Genomic DNA, 22,047 nt, shown 5'->3' with positions numbered 1-22,047 from the left:
TTTCTCTTCCTCTTCCTGGAATGAGGTCATAGTCCAGCACAGGTGTAATGAGATCATCAGTGTGCATACAGTATTTGTGCATGTGCGTTTGTGTCTGTGTGTGTGTCCGTGTCTGTGTGTGTGTGTGTGTGTGTGTGTGTGTGTCCGTGTGTGTGTGTGTGTGTGTGTGTGTGTGTGTGTGTGTGTGTGTGTGTGTGTGTGTGTGTGTGTGTCCGTGTGTGTGTGTGTGTGTGTGTGTGTGTGTGTGTGTGTGTGTGTGTGTGTGTGTGTGTGTGTGTGTGTGTCCGTGTGTGTCCGTGTGCGTCCGTGTGTGTGTGTGTGTGTGTGTGTGTGTGTGTGTAGGACAACGCCCTGTGGGAAAATGAAAAACAGAACAGCGCAACCTAAATCTGACCACGGTGGACTTCAAAAGGCATCACATGCATAGATACTACAAACAACACCACGGGCCTGGAAGGATGGTCTCTAGTAGTAGTATGAACCCACGAACTGGAAGGATGGTCTCTAGTAGTAGTATGAACCCACGGGCTGGAAGGATGGTCTCTAGTAGCCTGGTTTCCTGCCTGATTCGCTGCGTTCCGTGATTTGTTTTGTCAAGTAGCGAAGTGACAATAATAATAACTTTATATAAATAAAGTTATTATAAGTAGCGAAGTGACAAACAAATTCACGGAACGCAGCGAATCAGGTTGTAAACCAGGATATTATGGGAGCAGGGGTAGAGGGTGTTCATTGGTCAATGGGCACCACAACATACAGTACACACATTAGCCTAATGATGAGGACTGGTCAATTAAGCAAAATATCCAAAACAACATTAAGGACTAAATAACCGACTTAAACTTGCTCATATACTGTAGGTTAATCGAGAAGCATTTCTTACAACGAATCGACACAAAATTGTTTTAGAATCGACTAAAGCGATTAGTCTGATTAACAATGTAAGCCCTGTACAATATTGCACGCACGCACGCACGCACCTTAGAGTATATATGAATAGATGGCATCCGAGTACTCCTTCCATCCACTTGCATTAAGTTGCTCAAAAGCGCATGAGGCGATTTCACTCCTCCTTCCGCGTAGGAACAGTGCATTCTGGGATGGATTTGCCCCAAACACATGAACGCGCTGCCGTTGAACGTGCACGAACGCTCACAAACTTGCTGCCGTCGTGAATGTGCACAATGATAGTCAACGGACCAGCGCGTTCATGTGTTTGGGTCCACGCTGCAATACCAAATTCGGCCACTATGTCCATTTCGCCTCAGGGTTTCCTCTGGGTGCCGTCTCTATTCATATATACTCTAAGGCACGCACGCACGCACGACACACACACACACACACACACACACACACACACACACACACACACACACACACACACACACACACACACACACACACACACACACACACACACACACACACACACACACACACACACACACACACACACACACACACAGTGCATAACCAATGGGACAGACAGGGTGTGTAGGAACATCGCAGCATGGGCCAAGGCCTGTTTTCTATTAACGCCTCTCTCTTTTCCACACTATCTGCCGATATCCCAGAATCTATTTTTACCTCTTCTTCATCTCTACATCCTCCCTCCCCCACATGAAACTAAACTAAAGACCCGAAACCCCGATACATCACTGAGGATACGTTCTAGGTGCATCCACGCAATGTTTTTTTGTTCTTGGGAACAATCACTGTCTGGCACAGTGGCACTCAAACACTCTGCACATTCAGACTGTACGTGACGCGATAGACGATACCAAGCAGGACAAGTTGAGTACGTACTCCACTCACTAAATCTTATTATAGCCTGGAGGGACGATTGATCCACGATCAGGTGGGTGCGATCTGTGTCTGCCAAACCACCGTAATACAAATTCCATGCCATCATCATCATCATCACAGCCCTACATCAACTTGGCCAACTGAGGAGCGACTATATGAAGTATATGCCAAAGCCTATATAGGGACAATGGGCTCTATATGCACACACACCATTTTGGAAAGAACTTGAACTACTTCCTTCACAGGTGTTACTGCTGATACTGATGAAGGCTCTGTTCCATTCTGGTCAAACAGAGTCAGGGTGCTGCTATTGTGCATGTTGGTTCACTGGAAACACTCTGCTACACCAGTGGGTCTCAACGTGTCCTTGAGTGGGTTCCAACTATGCAGGTGTGTAACTCTGAGAGTGTACAGATGGAACCAAATTAACCCTTTACACTCTTAGAGTTATGGGGGTCCTTGACATTAAAAGGTTTGAGGGTGCACCCGATGTACTATGAATCCACCCGTCCAGTCCATCGACTGCTGGAATTATGCAATCTGAGCCCATACGATGGGGGACTTTTTGAGTAATTTTTGGGTGGAGAACCAGTACCACTGCACACTAAATGGAACAGAGCCTAAATTAGTATCATTGGTAACGCGTATATCTATTCTACGTCCGAACAGACATGGTAACGCCCCGCCTGCCTCTGATTGGCCTACCGACCCTACCGACGCTGCCCTTCTAGCCCGTCTAGCCCCCATGGTTTCACCAGACTGACCTCTGATACGCGAGGTTACTCCGTGGTGGGAAATAATACAAGTACAAGAGCATGGCAGACGCACAACAGTAACTTGTAACTTTAATTTTTGTAGAAGAGGCAAACAAATAAGTGAGATAACTAAACTAAACTTGTGCCGTTTGCTTTGATTGAATGTATTGTATGGTTTGATTTGGCTGTGTTCTAAATTAAAGTGTTAGTGTTAAACTAAATACTATAACAAAGATAAAGATCAGGGGAAAAGAGTCACAATATTACAAGAACTTTTTACACTACAATAATGTTTCAAGTTTGCAAATAAACAGGCCAACGGCATAAACAATATTAGTTTGCCTCCTCCACAAAAATAAAAGTTACTGTCGTGCGTGCCAAGCTGTCATTCTCTTGTATTATATTGCACTTGTATTATTTATTTATTTCCCACCACGGAGTAACCTCTTGGCAGACTATCCAGCATGTATCTTCCACCTCGGAGGAAACTCTGGTAAGGCCGGCAGTGTCGGTAGGCCAATCAGAGGCAGGCGGGGCGTTACCATGTCTATGTAGAATAGATACGCATTGGTAACCCCTGTGAAGGAAGTATACTATAGAGAAGGGGCCCGGAAGTAGGAAGAGTTATTCTGTGTGCATAGAGAGCCCATTGCTCTGCGATTGGCTAGTCTGTTGTTAGGCCGACTGGCTGGTCAATGCTGTGACTTTATCACTCAGTCCACGACATGTCCGTCTATTGTGCTGCCCCAGCCAACAAAATTGCTGATAAAACAGATCTAGATCCTAATCTGTTTGGACGTGTGGAATAAGTGTATGAGTAAGCATACAGTAATGGCCTATAATTGCTAGCTCTGCTGTGGTCACCGCTTAGTACTACTGTACTATATATCCTCCAGACGTCCTAGCCGTCAGTTGGAAACCTTGTATGTCCAAAACTGTTACTTTTCAGGAATTTAAATGTATCTAATGTAGTTATAATTTGGTCATGAGCACTTATTGATTAATATCTTTCAAACGTGAAATATTTATAATTACCCACAAACAGACAGACTTAACCACTTTCAATCTGGTGTCCCTATTTTAGGCATAGGTGTAAATTTCAACACTCACAAAGAGCAGAAAGTGCAACTCTACACAGTCACAATGCGTCGTAACACGTTGTGTTGTGACGTTGTAGATTGGCTATTTGCCTCCTATGCCCAGCTTTGTGTGTCTGCGGGTACCAAATTTGAAATCATTTGATTGGCTGAGCATGAAATGTGATGTATGATGATGTATGACGATAAGATCGCCCCTCTCACCTCTTTTCCGTGACACTGTCGCATAACAAAGTTTTAAAAGGGGCATTCATCTATGAAAAGGACATAAAAGGATGAAATAGGGAGACCTCAAGGTCTCACCTGAGAGCGACCATGAGAAATAAACTATTATGAAAAAGAAAAAAAGAGATGGACAATGACTGATTCATCTTTCAAGTATTTCAAAAATGATCTCACTTAATGTCACTTAATTTCCACTATGTCGTAACAATTTAGAGGATTGTTATTAACAGTCAGTCCGGCTTTTCTAATGATTCATTCTCAGTTATGAGTGACCCCGTGTCTGGCCAGTCACAGACTTTCAGAACAATGTTGGCACTTCTCTCTGTTAAATAGACCATTCATTCATCCTGTATGAGATGAGGATGTCAGAATTCTAAGCACCTTCATCAGAAAATGATTACACCAGCAAATTACAGTACTTTACATTCATGTCACTTCAGATTGTGTCCCACTCCCATATCAGTAATCAAAATACAAACAAAAAACGAAATAATATAAAATAAAAGTATGCTGAAAATGTCTTTAGTTTTGGTCTTTGTTAATGTGGTCAAATTCATAACCAAAATTACTCACAACTGTGAGTCAATTGCCTTCACAAAGGGAACACCTATTCTGAACTTAAATCTTGCTCCTGACAAATCCCCTCCCCCAATAATAAACTAAACTAAACTAAACTGAAAACTAATAGAAAACTAAACTGGACAAATATTACAAAAGTCACACTAATTTGGTTAATTCAATCATACAAATGTAATTTGAATGAATACATTTTATGTGCGTGTCCACGCCTAGCGTTTAAGCCATGCCAACTAGCATAAAGAGAGGCCTTGGGCAGTCAAATTCACGTTGAGGCCCATCTCACAGGCAAAGCTTTTGGCACATCTAAAAGCTGTGTTGTCTGACAAAATAATCACTTAACCCACACTTGAAAAGTAACATGGAAGTGAGTGGTGGGAGGGGGGGGGGGGGGGGGGGGTTGGGTGGAGCAGCCCCTCAGGCATGCGCGGGGTTAGGCACCGTGGACCGACAGTGAGAAAAAGCAAAGGCGCCAAAAGAGAAGTGAAACTGTAAAAGCAACGTAGGGCAAGTTCCCAACGGAGGCCATCTTCCCTCTGATCACATGATCCATCAATCACCTGACTGACTAGTTCCTTCTGAAGGCATGGTTTCGTTTCGTGAGCCCGCCGTGAAGAACTGACTAAGCAGAGGATAAAAGGGTTTCCGAGTCATGCTTATTAGTTTGAGGGTCTGAAGTCAGGCAGAGCGGAGTGGGTCGAGGGTCGGGGGGGTTGGGGTCTGAGGTCAGAGTAGCGGGTGGTATGGCGATGTCATGTGGAGGATTATCAGTCCAAAGACCTCGGAGAGGCTCCACTGGCACTGACACCTTCTCCAGGCATTCCTGAACGGCGCCTCCTCCTGCCTTACCCCCTCCCTCCTCCTACCTTACCCCCTCCCTCCTCCTGCCTTACCCCCTCCCTCCTGCCAATGTATATATCATCCTCCTTTTGTGCGTGACTAAAACATTCTTGCAACCCCACCCCACCCCACCCTCCCCTGCGTTCATTCAGTACATGGAAGAGAAGTGACCGAAAAAGACAGAATCTTAATTGTCATCCATGTAGTCAGCTGAAAGATCCTACCTTGTTTCATTTCTCTTAACCTGTTGCCCCTTGGTAGACAATTGGCAGTAAAGTGTTCTCAAATCTATCGTCCCGGTAGTCCTCAATCAAAGTCTAATAATAAGTTAATGCCTCGACAAGAGAGCGGGATAAATCTGTCCAGGGAGTGGTAAGTCAGCCATAACTCAGCTCAGGGAAGACAGGAAGATGGCTTTCGGCTGAGAAATAGACTAGCCAGGGTTCTGGCAGCAGCTCAATACATTCTGTGAAGGCCGGGGTGATGGAGAAAGAGAGAGAGAGAGAGGGGGGGGACACATGCCGATAGTCTCTTTGTTGGCCATTATGCACCAGGCCTGAATACCATTAAATTGGTGCTGTGGTCTCCCCTCCCCCCTCTCCAAAGTTGAGACACGAGTGAGCATGCATGCACACACGCACGCACGCTCGCGCACACACATACACAATTCTTTAGTCTTTACACCGAAAACAACAACTTCAACAGGTGGAAGGCTGAATAGTTGCAAGCTCTGACTGAGCTCTCTTCTCGGAATCGCAGCACCAACTTACCAAGTGCTGCTGAACTGCTGTTGACACTGGTTTCTCATAGTCATGTAGTCCAGTAAAATAAGGTAGTAATGCTCTGTTTGTGCCAAACAGGCCTAAGTATAGCATTGGGTATCTCATTATGGTCACAGCCCCGATGGTGTAGCTATGCTTTGTGTATCATTATGACAGGCTAGATGGCTTTCGCTAGTGAAGGTAATTGCACTGTTGTGACTTAAATATAGCACATCCCACACCAGGGACAGACAAAGACCTTTGTTATCTTCACTGAAACCTGGCTCAGGAGATGATTCGTGCTTTGGGAGGAACATGGATCTCAAATATATATAATCTCTTCACTAACAACACAGTCTTTGACTATATACATTACTTCATCATATCAAGGTGAACCGGAGGATAGAAGGATGATGGAAGGGTACAAGACGAAAGAGTCAGAGATAAACACAGGGTGAACTGGTAAACAAACATCTTGCTCCAAAGAAACAAAACATGCAATGCACACACAGAGCTGCTGCAAACTGGGCAGGCCTTGCTTTTTTTCCTCCAAGCCTTTTTCCCCCCAGACAACTAATGAAGCATCTAAAGAGGATCCTGGTGGTTCTCAGGGTCCACGGGCTGCACACCCTGCAAGCAACCCTCTCTCCATGCCCTCTTTATTCAGAACCAGTCCAAACTCTGGCTCTGAACCAAGTTACCAACACAGCATCCAAAACACAGTTTGAACATAAGGGGATTGCATAAAAATCGCTGAGCCCTGTATTTTTGTGAGCATAAACATGTTGTGGAACTGAACTTCGTTACATTCAAGCTAACGATCCCAACATATGGAGCTAACTATATAGACTGAGTCATTATGCTCCAATATCTGGCTTTCATCCAGTCTAGACCAGTTTGGTTTCATCCCACTGCTATAGGCTTTCTCTCTTTCTTTATTTCTCTGTCTCTCATTCATGCATGGAGCCTCTCAGTGGGCCGGGCAACAAAAGCCAACCAGAGTTAAGTCAACAAGACGTTCCCGATCAAACAGTGACCTCCCCTGTACAAGCCTCCCATCCCGGCTTTGTCCAGGACTTCTGGGGACAGAGTGTAGAGTTAGCACATCATGGGCCCGAGGGAAATAGATGGGAAATTGATCTCGAAATAGAATCACACCGAAAGGATGGAAAGATAAAAGATTTCATAATAAGGTAAAGGGCCCATATGAGGAGCGTCAGTGTGCGATTGATGACGAGCTCAGAAATAACAAAAGACTGAGGGGTGCCATGGACGGAAAGACAGGAAATGCGGGTTGGAGAGAAGCGACCTGTCAGGTGGTTGAGAGCCAGGGGTCAGGGGTGAACAAAGGCTATGTAAGCCCACACAGAGAGGCCCCCCTGGAGCATTCCACGGTGGCCTGTCTGTCTCTCAGCCTTCCTGCTACCCCATTCCCCATTTTGTTTGTCTACGCTCAATTCTCATCTCTTTCTCCTCCATATTAGCTGAGCTCTCATTCTGCCTGTCTATGCCAAAGAGCCTTTATCATGTCAGTCGATTCCCTGACTGTCTGGGGAAAGGCCTATCCAAACACCTGCAACAACAATGGACCTTAAAAGCTTTCACTACACTCGTCAAGTCAGTGTGTACATCTGTGAATTTCTGGATCAAAGGACTGTAGCTGTTGTGGGGAAGTGATGCGACTAAAATCATCTGTTTATAAGCAACATGCAGGCACATGCACAGATTGCATGCACGTATGTGCACACACACACACACACACACGCGCACGCACGCACACACGCACGCACACACGCACACACGCACACACGCACACGCACACACACACACACACACACACACACACACACACACACACACACACACACACACACACACACACACACACACACACACACACACACACACACGCAATGGAGCCTGATCTCAAATAGTAGTTATAGTAGAATTCGTCCTGACGAATAAATTATGCTGCAACGATTTTATCAGATACTGGAGGGCAGACACAGAAAGACCTGTTGAATTTAAACAAGGCCTGTCTGATTGCCATCACCATCTTTATCGGGCGGTCGAGAGATTGAGGGCGTTCTCTAGTGGGTATATGTGTGTGTGAGACTGAATTAATTATGTATTAAGCTGGCGAGCGTGTGCGTGTGTGTGTTTCAGTGAACATGCCAGATGACTAATTAGTAGAGGTGTAACGATACATTTTATATACGATACGTATCTCAAGAACAAGAAGTTAGTATTGATACATTCGATTATTTGCATTGCAAACCGATTCAATAACTATTATTCGCATTGCAAAACGATACGATACAAAGTTTACATTTCCACATACTCTTGAAATTAAAAAAGATTTTTCGATGCAGTTACTATATCGTTACACCCCTACTAATTAGTGGTAAGAGAGAGGTCTATGTGCGGAAGTGTGTGTGTCTCTCCCACATATCCCTGTGCCGGCCTGTGGCTGCATGCCTCCATCAGTAGGAATGCACGGATTGTTGGGTCAGCAGTGGTGACATCATAGCAGGCCATCAGAAGATAACAACGAGGCCTCACCACCAGTGCCAGTCTTCTCCTGATTGCATCAGCCAGCCGATAACAAGCTTTGGTCTGATGATAGGCCCTCCATCCTGCCCCCATTAACCACTTAAGCCCTTATATACTTTGTCATAGGGAAATAGCAAAAGACCCTGATCCGGCACCCAGCCTAATAGGTTGTGGATGTGTGTGTGTTTTTGGCTGTTTTTCAGCCTCCGTTTGCCAAATAGCAATGTTGCGATGGGACATGTTGTGAGCTTGTAGATCTGCTATTTTATCTATTTTGAACACTAGCATCACTGTGAGCTTGTATATCGCCGAATTTTCGCAAATAGATCGGGAGAAGAAAAGAGCAGACCAACTACAGAGCCGACATGCCCAAAATATTGCCAGTTTGAAAGGTGGTTAAATACTTGATTAGTAGATGTGTGAATCTAGTACATTCTATTGAATTATGCACTGTTGTGTAGCAGGTTTTGTCCTACCACAATGCGGAGCTCAAATGTGATATATGGATATATGCTTCGGTGACGCTCGCCCAACTGAAACAGTGTTGCATTTTCAATGGAAAATACAGTATGCTATCTTTGTTATTTTTGTCTGCCTCATCAATGTACAAATCTGGCTTAATCTGCCTGCACTGCATACATAAAGAAAGACATGAAATTCCTCCATGGAGGGCCACACACACGCGCGCGAGCGCGCCCACCCACACGCACGCACGCACGGGTTTAAGTGAGACTTTCACAGTCTCACCTGAGATAAATGGCTTAAGGTCAACAGCTTTACATAGCGGGTCAAAACAGGGTAGCCTGGAGGGATAGAAAAGCTGGTGTTGCAATTGGGTGCACATGACAGTATTTGAAACATTTTAACCACCCAAGATACAAAGGCAAGTGTGTGAGTTTAACTACACCATTACACCATTATGCTGAGTTACACGATCCGTTTACCAAAAATGTTCCACTTCTGACTATGACATACTTTGAGGAGAGATAATGTCAACAAAACAGATGCTGTTGAGAAAGGTGATGGATGTGTGTGTGTGTGTGTGTGTGTGTGTGTGTGTGTGTGTGTGTGTGTGTGTGTGTGTGTGTGTGTGTGTGTGTGTGTGTGTGTGTGTGTGTGTGTGTGTGTGTGTGTGTGTGTGTGTGTGTGTGTGTGTGTGTGTGTGTGTGTGTGTGTGTGTGTGTGTGTGTGTGTGTGTGTGTGTGTGTGTGTGTGTGTGTGTGTGTGTGTGTGTGTGTGTGTGTGTGTGTGTGTAAGAGAGAATCCTCCAGGTCATCAGATAAAGTGCACCTGAGGGAGCGGTTTGTAGCCTACTTTGGGTGTTGCCACAGAAACCATAAACACAGAGCCTGCCATCTGGTTGCGGTTGGTGGAGCCCAAGATGGCTAACTGAGAAGGCAGTGGAGAGGGCACCACTTGAGGACAGTTGGCATGCAAAAAACAACACAAACAAACAAACAAACAGCAGCAACCTACACATAGCTTAAACCAGCAGTTCTCAAGCGTTTTCCTATCAAGGACCCCAAATGTATTATCTGCAGACCTCCACCAAAAAATGTGTTTATGCGACTTCCATATATATATATATATATTATTATGTATTTTCATATATATATATTATGTATTTTCAATTTTAATATTATTTTAATGAATGGCACACGACAACACGTTGTGAGCTTGTAGATTTCTTTTGATTCTATACATTAACACATTTTGCTAGAGACCCCTAACCCTAACCCACTAGGAGAACCACTGGTCTAAATCATATTCCAATCAATATTACAAAAATATCACATCAGACATCACTGAAGCCAAATAAGGGAAAGTGTTTTGTCTTGGAAACTTGAGATGTGCTGCCGTTTTCTTATTTTTGGGGAATTGTGCAATATGCTCACAGGATTTCAGGTTTAGCAGTCCACTGAGAATCCCATTGTTGAAGCACAACTTATTTTTCCCAACAGAGCCTAAATCATGTTTGTCATGGGACAAATGCAACCGAGAGCACACGGCTGCTAATTCTTTTGTGGAATACAGGAAGAATTATGCCAAGTGTACAGTCAGCTCTGAGTACAGCACAGACAAACTTTGAGCCAAGATACTGTACCATTATGTGTCAGTGCTACAGTGATAATTACATTAGCTACAAGACAAGCCACACCTCCTGTCCTCCTGAGTGAAATGTAACCAAAATATGGACCTTAGTTACAAATAGACAAATGTCACAGCAAACCCCACACGTCACAGCTAGATGAAAGCTGATTGCTAATTAGCTAATTATCACATTATAAGTGATGTTACCACGGTGATAAATACCACAGTAAAGAGCATTTGTTACAACAATATTAAGGAATAACAGTAGCTCCCATGTTACAACCACCCATGTGTGGTTACTCTTTGCAACTTAACAATACAGATCAACAGGTTTAGCAATGAGGACAATTGAAACAAAAAGTTTGATCTTGAAAATATTACCACACGATAAACTTGGCAAGCAGGGGCCATTTCTGTTAACTCACCTCCCGCAGTTTAATGGTCTGCCTGACTGCTTGCCTGATGAAAAAGGAGTAGTGGGAGAAACCCTGTCACCCTCTCTCTCTCTCTCTCTCTCTCTGTGTGTGTGTGTGTGTGTGTGTGTGTGTGTCGCTGTGCTACCTGATCCACTGGAGCCTCTGTGTGTGAGAGAGAAAGAGGAGAGAGAGAGAGAGATAGAGAGAGAGAGAGAGAGAGAGAGAGAGAGACACACACACACACACTCATGGTTATGGGGACGGGAGGGGGCAGGGGTACAGAAAAGTGAAGTGGTGCCGCCATTCCCCGTCGCCCTAGAAACCAACGCTCTTTCAAAGAAATTGGCCAATGGCAAACAACAGCAATTGTGTCGAGACAAAAAGTCACATGACCGCCAAACCACCACTCCCTTTGAACAGAGAGAGAGAGAGAGTGTATGCGGGTTAAAAAACAGTCAAGAACTGATAGAAGGAAGAAGATACAAATGAATAGTGGCAAAACAGACAAAAGGATATGGAAAGAGAGAGAGAGAGAGAGAGAGAGAGAACATAGGACACCAGGGAAGTAGGGTGGGGGGCAGGTGTTATCCAGTCCAGTCAAGAGTCACAAGGGGAGACAGGCAGTGAACAGGCCCCACTGTCTGAGTATGAGGACCACTTTCCAGCTCAACTTTAGCCTAATTTATACATACTCAAGAATCAAGAGGATTTATTTGTCACTACCCATACAGGCGTAAGCAGCGAAGATGTGTGATAACAGCAACAATAATAACCAACCATAACACAGCAACAACAATAATAGCAATAATACTGGATATGATAAGAAAAAGGAAAATTAACAAGATGAAATTAAATTAAAATAAATTTTAAGGAATTAGATAAATTCAACTAAAATCAATACTATACTAATTTATATTTCATTATGTGGTAACAAAGAAAAAGATTACTGTATTTAAATGAAGGTGGTCTGTGACCAATATGACCTGCGAGTTCCTCTCATGTACCCAGCATATTCACTACAGCCCATCATCTCCTGAAGAGGAACTACACTCACATGGGTACAGTAACCATACACTTCTGTCACCACCTGAAACTCTACTCTAAAACTTTAGCTATCAACTTCCACTTTAGGCCATTAAATCAGCAAAAGAAACGGATGACTTTATTGTCATGTTACTTACCGTAAGAGCAGAAACAAGGAAGTTATTGGTTTGTCTCGTCAAAACTTTGGAACCTGTTGGCAGATGAACAATTGAATTGTGCTGACCAAAGATGTTCAGCTATCAGCTATTTACACAAAATCGTTTACACTGAAATCATGTATCTATATTTTACTTGACAGGAGGTGCTTGAACACAATCATCTGCCTTGTTTATACCTTGCCTCGTATCCCCCAAAATCACCCTCCTTCAGGTCTCGCGAGCGCCATTTACCAAGAGAAAAGGGCCCAATTACCCCACTATTGCATGGCAGTGACAAGATTGCTGATGAACCATGGAGTGAGAAGACAGAAAAGCCAATGGTGTCTATCTAACAAATGGACAGAAATCTACAAGGCTAAGCCTCTACCATTGATTTATCGAGAAAGATAATGGAGAGGACTAGCTAAGGATTACCACTCCTGTAACAGCTTGTCAATGGATAATGAGCATATTCTGGCCTGGGCTTATTATTTTGGAAAGCTGCAGCACAGAGATTCAAATATTAAAACTATAACTTGGGCCTGCGTTGTTGGCACGCAAACCCTTTGCTTTGTTCTGAAAAGTGGTTCCGCTTTGAACAACAAAGAATGTGGAAGTTAAGATGATAAATTATCGGCTGTATGGCTACACTTACTGTAATGTTTAATCAAATTACTCATTGAGTCGTTGCTTTATAAGCATGTCATCACTACATTCATCGGACAGACAGTTGCCTAACTACGAGTTCACCTTTGAATTCCCACGTTGGCCAAATAAATGGAAGACATACCGGTAATAGGTATAATGTTTATGCAAACAGGACACATTTATAAGAACAGACAGTGTAATCCAGAGAGAGAGAGAGAGAGAGAGAGAGAGAGCAAAGTAAAGTTGTTCATTGTAATGACATCATTAAAAAGATCATCTGAGGGGGGGCAGGAGAGGCCAAATCCCTGTACATACTGAATGAGACTCACCAAGTGTGAGTGTAGAGAGAGAGAGAGAGAGAGAGAGAGAGAGAGAGAGAGATCTCCAGCTGGTAGACAAGCCCTTTTGTCCTCTAGACTAGTGTGAAGCAGCTGGTCAGATGAAGTCACCATAAGAGGGTTTTTCAGGACAGAATTAAAAGGCAAGCAACTACTTCACTGTCCAGCCGAGTGGCAGCCTTATGTTCCAATTTTCATTTCTGCAATATGACCAGAAGTGCAAATGTATCCCGTCCTGGGAAAATTCACCCCACAGCATACAAATCATTTTCAGTGCAGCAAGGCCTTATTAAATCCATTGCTGGAATGAGCCATCATAGCCTATTCTATACAGCCTAAATTCAATTTGGCCTGTCTATATCATCCTGCAGGCTGCAGGCAGCAGGTTTTCAACAATTTGAATGAGCTGAGGAAGATAATGGATACAGATAGGAAGACACGTGTGTGTGTGTGTGTGTGTGTGTGTGTGTGTGTGTGTGTGTGTGTGTGTGTGTGTGTGTGTGTGTGTGTGTGTGTGTGTGTGTGTGTGTGTGTGTGTGTGTGTGTGTGTGTGTGCGTGTGTGTGTGTGCCAAACCAAAGTCAGACATAAAGTCATCATTCTGTACAAGTAGATACTCCACTCCAGCTAATTTGTAATACTAATAATATGCTCCGTCGCCCGTCGGTTACTCAAAGTCAATACTCACTGAAAACAGCCACATATAACCTTGTAGATCGGCTATGTATTGCTTTTGACGCGCAAGCTTACATCAGATTTAACAAGCATGTTGGAGAAAGTTTTAGCATCGTTGGTTCGCTTACCATTTCGGCAGCACTTTCCGAGAACGTACAGGCCCGCCTATTGCCTTATTTTAGCTAGAGTTTTGACTGTACACCGTCCGTCCCGGTGCAGCAACTCATAATGTAGGCTCGCTATAATAACACTGCTCTTGTCTTGTTGCATTGTAATGTTGCAAGTGTTTTCATGGCTCGTGTCACCCTCCACACTAGTAAACAACCATACTTGTTGTTGGCAGCTTCCTTAAAGGGATTATGACATTAAAAAAAAGGTTTTGGAATTGTTCTTATTTTTTTTAGGTTTTCTAATCTCAATTGCACCCATCTCAAACAGGTGCTCTGATTTGCCGGCAGTAAGTGACATCACTTACTGCAAATCCCATATATGTCAATGGGATTTGCCAGCAGATGTCACTGTTTCACTGTGTTGCCTGTTTTCATTGTAGCTCAAAGGTCTTCCAAACCCCAAAGAAAACTTCAGACCACAGAAGATCCACTGAATGTTCAAAGTTCAGGTTTTTTGGGTGTAATTGAGGTCATAAAACCTAAAAGAAAAAGAAAAATAAATGAAAATGAATGTCATAAAACCTTTAAAGGGATGGTGGAATTTGGCCGATAAACTCTAGCCTGGCTAATAAGCCAGACCGAATCAGCCGTTGGCAAAACAAAATTGCCAGGCTAGATAAACTCAACATCAGTAAAGAAAATGTGTAGGTCGTCATATTAAAAAGGTCGACTTTTAATACAAGCAGATTAGCAGAACAAATGCATGGTGCTGCATGTGAGTGGCTGACTGTAAAAAGAAACTAGTACAATGTATTTACTTTTTAAAGCATTCACAGTCAAATCTGCCCATAAACCAACAAAGGCAAAACTAAAATAAGTTGTGCTTTCACATTTGCCCTTAAGTTATAAGTGGAAGGCTTTATGTCTGTAGAATAATAACACATTTTACGAGCCATCTTTCATCCTCACCAAATTTACTGGGTTGCAGCCAGACAGGGATGTTGTGCATGCCACACTAATAAGCCAAACATTTTTTTAGCACCTCAGTCACTTTGCATTTCCATTGCTCATTTCTATTTTGGTTGTTAGTAATATGATATTGAAAGAGTGAAAATGCAACATTTTATATAGGCCTATCTACGGTATGTCAATTTAAACTGGACTAGAAAACCTGACCTTGACCTTTAAGGCCAGGCACCATGGGATGCCAGAGGGGGCACCTTCATTTACAAAACGTTTATGTTTTACTATATAAAAATCAGATTTGCCCCCTCGCCATTTTCAACTCCCCCCCTCAGTTATTTCATCCTGGAGCTGACATATTATATTATCCATGCATGCAGATAATTAAGCATGGTTGGGCGCTAAAGATGGTGATTGCGTCGTTCTGTTCAACACTTTGGTCCTAAATAAAGACTTCTTAGCTCTAGCAGTCTAGCTGGTTCATGGATTGTGATAGAATTAGTTCCCCAGAGGATAGCCTACCCAGTACCCAGAAGGTGAATCATACTTTTCCTCTAGCACCACCCTTAGCCCAATTCACTTGCACACAAGATATGTCAAAATGTAATGGGTGGATTGACATGAAATTTGCTCAGCTCATTAATTCTCCCAGATGAACCTCAATCATTTATTTTAAGTGACCCATGACCATTCCCAGGGCTCCATACTAATGCTTTAGTTGGTTGCACTGCATGGTGCAACATTCTCATATGCCGTAGGTAGGTGCACCAGCATATGACCCCCCAGACATACATACATATAGACAGACCTGCTAAAGGTTCAAAGGTGTCAATATAATGTTTTAGTTGCACTGAACAGACATTTGGGTGCATGTGCACACTGGAGCCCGGTTTCCTATAGCCTCAGGTGAAAATGTCAAGTAAGTTTTAACACTTTACACATGTAGCCTACTGTACGATATTTCATAATCATATTGCAGGATGAGCTGAGTCTAGCACCACCATTGGGTCAAAATAAATGTCTGTTCTAAACTAAGGCACTCTAAACTAAGGCGTGTGTGTAGGGGTGCGTGTGTGTCCGTCTGTCGATCCAGAGCTAATCTCACAAACCACTGTAATGATCAGTGCCAAATTTGCTGTGTAGAAAGTATCTCCATTACTATTTTTCAAAGCAACCAAAGGTATGGCTACAACCCGCCTCGTGCAGCTCGTTCAGATCAACCAACGCAGGGAGGCTGGCAGAACAGACACAAAAAAAGCCATGACCACGCTCCACACGTCCGTGACTCTTCTCCCTTCTGTCTCCAAATCAGCAGCCGGGGGTGTGGAGTGGGAAATTTGGTATAGGCTATATGGTTTTTTTTATTGGCCTAAAATATTGTCTCGTTTATCAAACACAGGATAAGATGTAAATTCCATTGTGCAAGCACATACCTAAGAGTGTCGTTGTGATGAATGGTAGAATGTCTTGGTGTCATCTTGTCGTCTTGGTGATGAGTGGTGGTGAATGGTGGGAGCTGGATACGCATCATCAGTATAGTGTATCCTTGGATCTTGGGATGTTTCGGCCCGTACTATACACCCTCCCCAAGGTGGCCAGCTACAGGCTGATCAGACCTGAGCTTGCGTTAATCCAGACTCGACACGAGAAAGAGAGCCATGCATGGCAAACTTCTAGCGGGACTATGCATGGCAGGGGCGTCCTATTCCCTGAGTCAAGCCAAAGCTGACCGCATACCCCCGGCTTGCTACTTCGGTGCCCAGCAGGGGTCTTTCCTTCTCATAAAAAGCCACTGGCTGCTTCTCTCGGCTGCCTCCGATAAAGCTTTGATTGCTGAGCGCTGGTTCTGGCCTCTGACTCCCAGGTCTGCAAACAGTCTGGTGGTAGATCTTGCCACAAACCCTCTGCATCCCACCTCTACTGGGTGGACCTCAGCGTTCCAGCCGCGGTGTTGTGCTTCAGCAGCGAGCTCAGCATAACGGAGGTGTTTTCGCTCATAAGCCTCATCCACTGCGTCCTCCCAGGGTACTGTGAGTTCGATGATGTACACCTTTTTTTGAGAAGGGGACCAGAGCACCAGGTCAGGTCTCAGGGTGGTTGTAGTAATCTCTTGAGGAAAAACCAGCTGTCGGCCAATATCAGCCAAAATGTTCCAGTCACAGGCTAAGCGTAGCTGGCCTCGCTCAGATGGTGTGGAGCAGCTCCTGGTCACCTTAGCCCCCTCCCGGACGAAGGTAGTTGCCCGTTGTTGGTTGGATGGTGGTGGTGGTAGGGAGTTGGTGGCAGCTCGTTTGTCCTCCAGGGTGGATGCAAGGACCTTGAGGACTTGGTTGTGACGCCATGTATAACGTCCTTGGGTGAGACTGGTTTTGCACCCTGTGAGAATGTGCCTGAGGGTGGCTGGCGTGGAACATAGGGCACACGCCGGGTCTTCACCAAACCACTGGTGAAGGTTAACTGGTGTTGGAAGGACATCGTATGTAGCTCTGATGGAAAGCTAAATTGTCTCGCTTCCATGGCCCACACTTTCCAGCTGATCTTCCTCCTCTCCACACTGTCCCATCTTGTTCACTGTCCCTGTTTGCCAAGAGAGACTGCCTTGGCCCACCGTGCAGCTTCCTCCTGGTGGCGTACTTCCTCCACCACCATTTTCCGCCGTTTTGATGCTGTGGCCTTACTCCAGGCTGGGGGGGTAGCTGTTAGCCCAAGGCCTCCTCTTCCTTGCTGGACATAGCCCACAATGTCAGCATGTTTGAGGGCTGCTGTTGCTTCCTCCACTGCTTTGGCTGGTCTCCATTTGCGCCCAGTTGCTAAGCTTGGTGCATTGTTGCTCACCACTGTGTCTCTAGATTCATTCAGTGTCATCTATAGGCTATACATACATTCATGAATCCACTTGCTGACCGGGTGTCGGTATTGAGCAATTTGTTTTATAGGGGTTTATATGTGACCATACCATTAACATCTTTATGCATTTTATTATGCTGGCTTGCTGTAAATTGCTCGTTGCATCGTTAAGAAAGCTATAAAAATGGCAAATAATAGTTCTTGTCTACACCTTGATTTGATGTCTTAATTTGCTTGTAAAGATTCCAACCAAAGTTGCATTGTACGTGTTGTCTACAGTAAATAGCATGATTGGAATTTTCCTTCCAGCGGTATCATGTAGGCTTCCATACCTTCACCTGGGCCTGTCTGAACTCATACTGTAGACATCTCCACAGGTACAATGCCTGTTGGGATTTGTTACTTTAAAAACCCCAGAATATTTCAAAAATGTAATATTGGCATGTCTCTAAGAGTTTCCCTGTAATAATAGCTCTCTCTCTCGCATGCACGCACGCACGCATGCATGCATGCACGCACATATGCGTCTGCAGCTACAGTCAGGATGTATATGAATGTGGGCTGTTGTTGCAAACGCATTGCATGACCCTCCAGGCTCTGATAGCTTTGATGGGGTCTGCAGGGAGCTGCAACGGCATCCTACCTGGCACAATAATGAATCTCATCCAGTCACAACAGACAGACATTTTGTGCTGCTGTGATTCACAGCAGCATAAGTTGACACCGTTTTCCTCACTTCAGCCAGGTAACTTGCAGCTATCCATCTGGCATTTTCTGTGCATTTCTTTAAAATATAGAGGGCTGTCAATCGATTAAAATATTTAATCTGATTAATCGCATGATTGTCCATAGTTAACTGTGATTAATCGCAAATTAATCGCATATTTTTTATCCGTTCTAAATATACCTTAAATCAGTGGTTTTCAAGATTTTTCATATCAAGGTCCATTATTTATTCTGCATTTGAGCCACGGACCACCATTTGATGACATTTAGCCTTCCAGACCCAAACTAAAGAACTGTATTGATGTTGGCCAATGGTACCATTACGAGAGAAAACAGGCCATGTTGATCAAAATAACATGTTTTCTAAGTTTTCTAATTGTGTAGACTTAAATTAACTTAAGTAATGCAGCTGTTTAACAATTATTCAACTCTTCAGTGTAAAATTGCCATGCATCTCTCAACCATTCTGTCAAACTTCACAGTGCGTTAATCGCATGTTAAAAGAAATAGTGCCGTTAAAAGGATTGTGAGTTAACTAGTTAATAGTGCGTTAACTTTGACAGCCCTAAAATATACATTTTGTTAGTCGTAGTAACGATAGTTAGTAATAACAATAGGCGTAGTAAAAACATCACCATCCCTCTACGTTTAACACAATTAGTTAATCTAATTAATTAGAAGATGGTGGTGTATTTGTGTAGGAATAATAGTCTTTTTAATTTGATTTCTGTTTACAGCACCCCCATCCCAGGCCTCTTCTAATCACTGTACACCTTCCGGAGGCCTTCTGCTTGTCTAAAATGTTCCCTCTTCTGTTCAACGCTGTATAAAGAAAATACAGGTTTTATCGAATAATAATATGCTATATAGTAATAACTAGTGCTTCCTTAGACTTGGCTACTAATTGAAGCACAAATAACAGTTACAACTAACAGAGTAATCAAAGTCTTCAGTACATAAACAACAAAACGTTCTTTCTGTGTTTACCCACATAACATACCATACCCACCTTGTTTGTCACATTGTTATGGTAATAACTGGGGAGTGAAACAGAGCTTCTCACAAACCAGGTGTCTCAGTCCCAACCAGCTGTGAGAATATTACCCCAACAAGAGTGGACAGGAGGCCTTGTAGCTATTCTCCCACCATAAATGTCAACTGTGTGATGGGAAGTATCAGCACCAGTAAGCAGGCATTTGCTTTAAAACAAAACACCCAACAGCAGGGAGTGAGTTCCAAGCAATCCCACAGAGCAGCCAGCCGTATGGTGAGAGAAGATTGCAGAGCAGCAGACGATCGGCAGAGAACGTGTGTGCGGGAGAGCAGTGGAGCTGAAGACTAGAGATGGACAGACACTCATTAGCTTATTCAAGCAAGTAAAAAGGAGAAAGAAAAAAAAGACATCTTCATCGTTACATAATATCTATCTTGTGGTTGAACCTCTGGGTTTCTGTGGACACACGAGCATGCAAGTTGAAACATACACCCACCCGTGTGCTGTGTATTCTTAAACCCTACACCCTGAGTGTTCTTTGCGGTTATGATGACAACCGGTCCTCTGTTATTCTGTGACTTTTGTTTGTATCCTGTTGCTGGAATCAATAGATACATAACTGACATATGGAAAGGTGATTGCATGTGTGTGTGTGTGTGTGTGTGGGTGTGTGTGTGTGTGTGTGGGTGTGTGTGGGTGGGTGTGTGTTTGTGTCTTTCTGTCTGTCTGTGACAATTCCAGGTATCCAAACACAAGACTGGGCATGTTCAAGATATCAGCATATGGTGGTTGAGGCGGTTCACCTGCTGAAATGCCACGCGAACAGCCGAGTGACAAAACAAAAGTGCTACAACTCTCATGCCCGTGCCGTCTGGAACAGATTAGGGATCAGATGTGATATATGTCTGTGTCTTACTTCTAACTGTGAGCCTCAGAGCAAAACTGTATAGTCTCAATATGTATCTGTGTATTTCTCTGTGTCCCATTATACAGCATCGCACGCACGCATACACGCACACACACACACACACACACACACACACACACACACACACACACACACACACACACACACACACACAGCTCAACTCTAAATATTGTTGCACTTGTTCAGTAGTCACTGTAGTATTATATATTTTTGTTGATGTCACAAAACAGATTGTTGCTGATTGTACCAGGAGGAACACTTGCATATGACTTATGATGCTAAAGGTCACCCTTGATCTGGCCACATACAGGGAAAGGAATGCAGAACATGAATCTCCAGTTTCCAGGTGCTGAGCTAAAGGGGAGTGTTCAGTTTGTTCATTCAAGAAGGTTGGAGGCATATAAATTTGATGTTTTACATACCCTCTAGTGGCCTCTAGTGAGCTGATGCCAGTATTACACATACCTGCAACGATAATCAAATCTCCGGAACATTAACATCAGGGATGGCTATTGGCGTTGAAGGATCATTTTAAAAGCACAGTTTAACAAGATAATTTCTGTGACACAGCATTTTGGTTTTTTTTGCAATCAAACAAATACTGAGGCTTGAATGTTCCTGTGAAACCAGAATTGTAAAGTCATGAAAGTGTTCACATTTAGGTTAGGTTATTCACACTGACTGTGTTAATGTTTAGGTTGTGTTAATGTGTCAATGTTTAGGTGAGGTTCATTTTAGGTTTATGTTAGGTTAACCCATTTAGACCTGAGAACAGATTCTACAAATGTCTTCTAAATTATGACGGTTTTCTGTAAAACCTATGTTTCTAGGTATGGTGCTCAACCTTTTTCATGTCAAGGACCCCCAGAAATATCTGTAATTGGCTGCCGACCCCCATCTGAAAATGTGTTTTTCCAGGGACCAGGGGAGAAGCAAAGATTTGAGTTAAAAAGATTTGCACTGAAATAATATACATATTCAAATATTATGCGCCACATTGTCACGATAAAAAAAAAAAAGCAGATCTACAAGCTTGTAGGGCGGCAGCGAGACGCCGAGCTACGAGCTTGTAGATCTGCTATTTTTGAAAAACTTGTAGATCTGCAGGGTTCCCGTCCGTTTAGGTGTCAATGTTTAGGTGAGGTTAATTTTAGCTTTATGTTAGGTTAATGTGTTTTAAAGCTCCACTCTGAAATGTTTATATCCTACTGGGGATTCGAACCAGCAGGTCCCCTGAGAAAATGCTAAACTTTCTTTTTTTTTGAACTTTGTTTTTATTCAAAAGTTTTCTTTTCTTTTTTTTTACACCAAATAATAAGAATGATCAAACACGATTAAAACATACGAATCAATGAAAACAAAAAACTGAAGAAAGAAACAAAAAACATACAGAAAAAAGAACAGAAAAGAAAAACAGCTTGACATAACTACTATAGTACAGCATTTCCAAGTTGAGTTAGGCAGGAGAGGAACTGGGGACATGGCTCACAGTACACTTCAGAATCAATTATAAAAAAG

General features: G+C 43.4%; 1 protein-coding gene across 1 annotated transcript in view; it reads right to left on the bottom strand.

The window, feature by feature from the left end:
* Positions 1-11,216, bottom strand: part of rassf7a (Ras association domain family member 7a) — a 46,795-nt gene extending 35,579 nt beyond the window's left edge. The window contains exon 1 of the mRNA XM_083763094.1: positions 11,130-11,216. The gene's annotated coding sequence lies outside the window, so the exon portion shown is untranslated. The remainder of the gene's footprint in view (positions 1-11,129) is intronic.
* Positions 11,217-22,047: the final 10,831 nt, after the last annotated feature.

Source organism: Protomyctophum parallelum (genome assembly GCF_964188405.1).
Source record: "Protomyctophum parallelum genome assembly, chromosome: 4".
NCBI lineage: Eukaryota > Metazoa > Chordata > Actinopteri > Myctophiformes > Myctophidae > Protomyctophum > Protomyctophum parallelum.
This window is presented reverse-complemented; position numbering and strand designations above follow the sequence as displayed.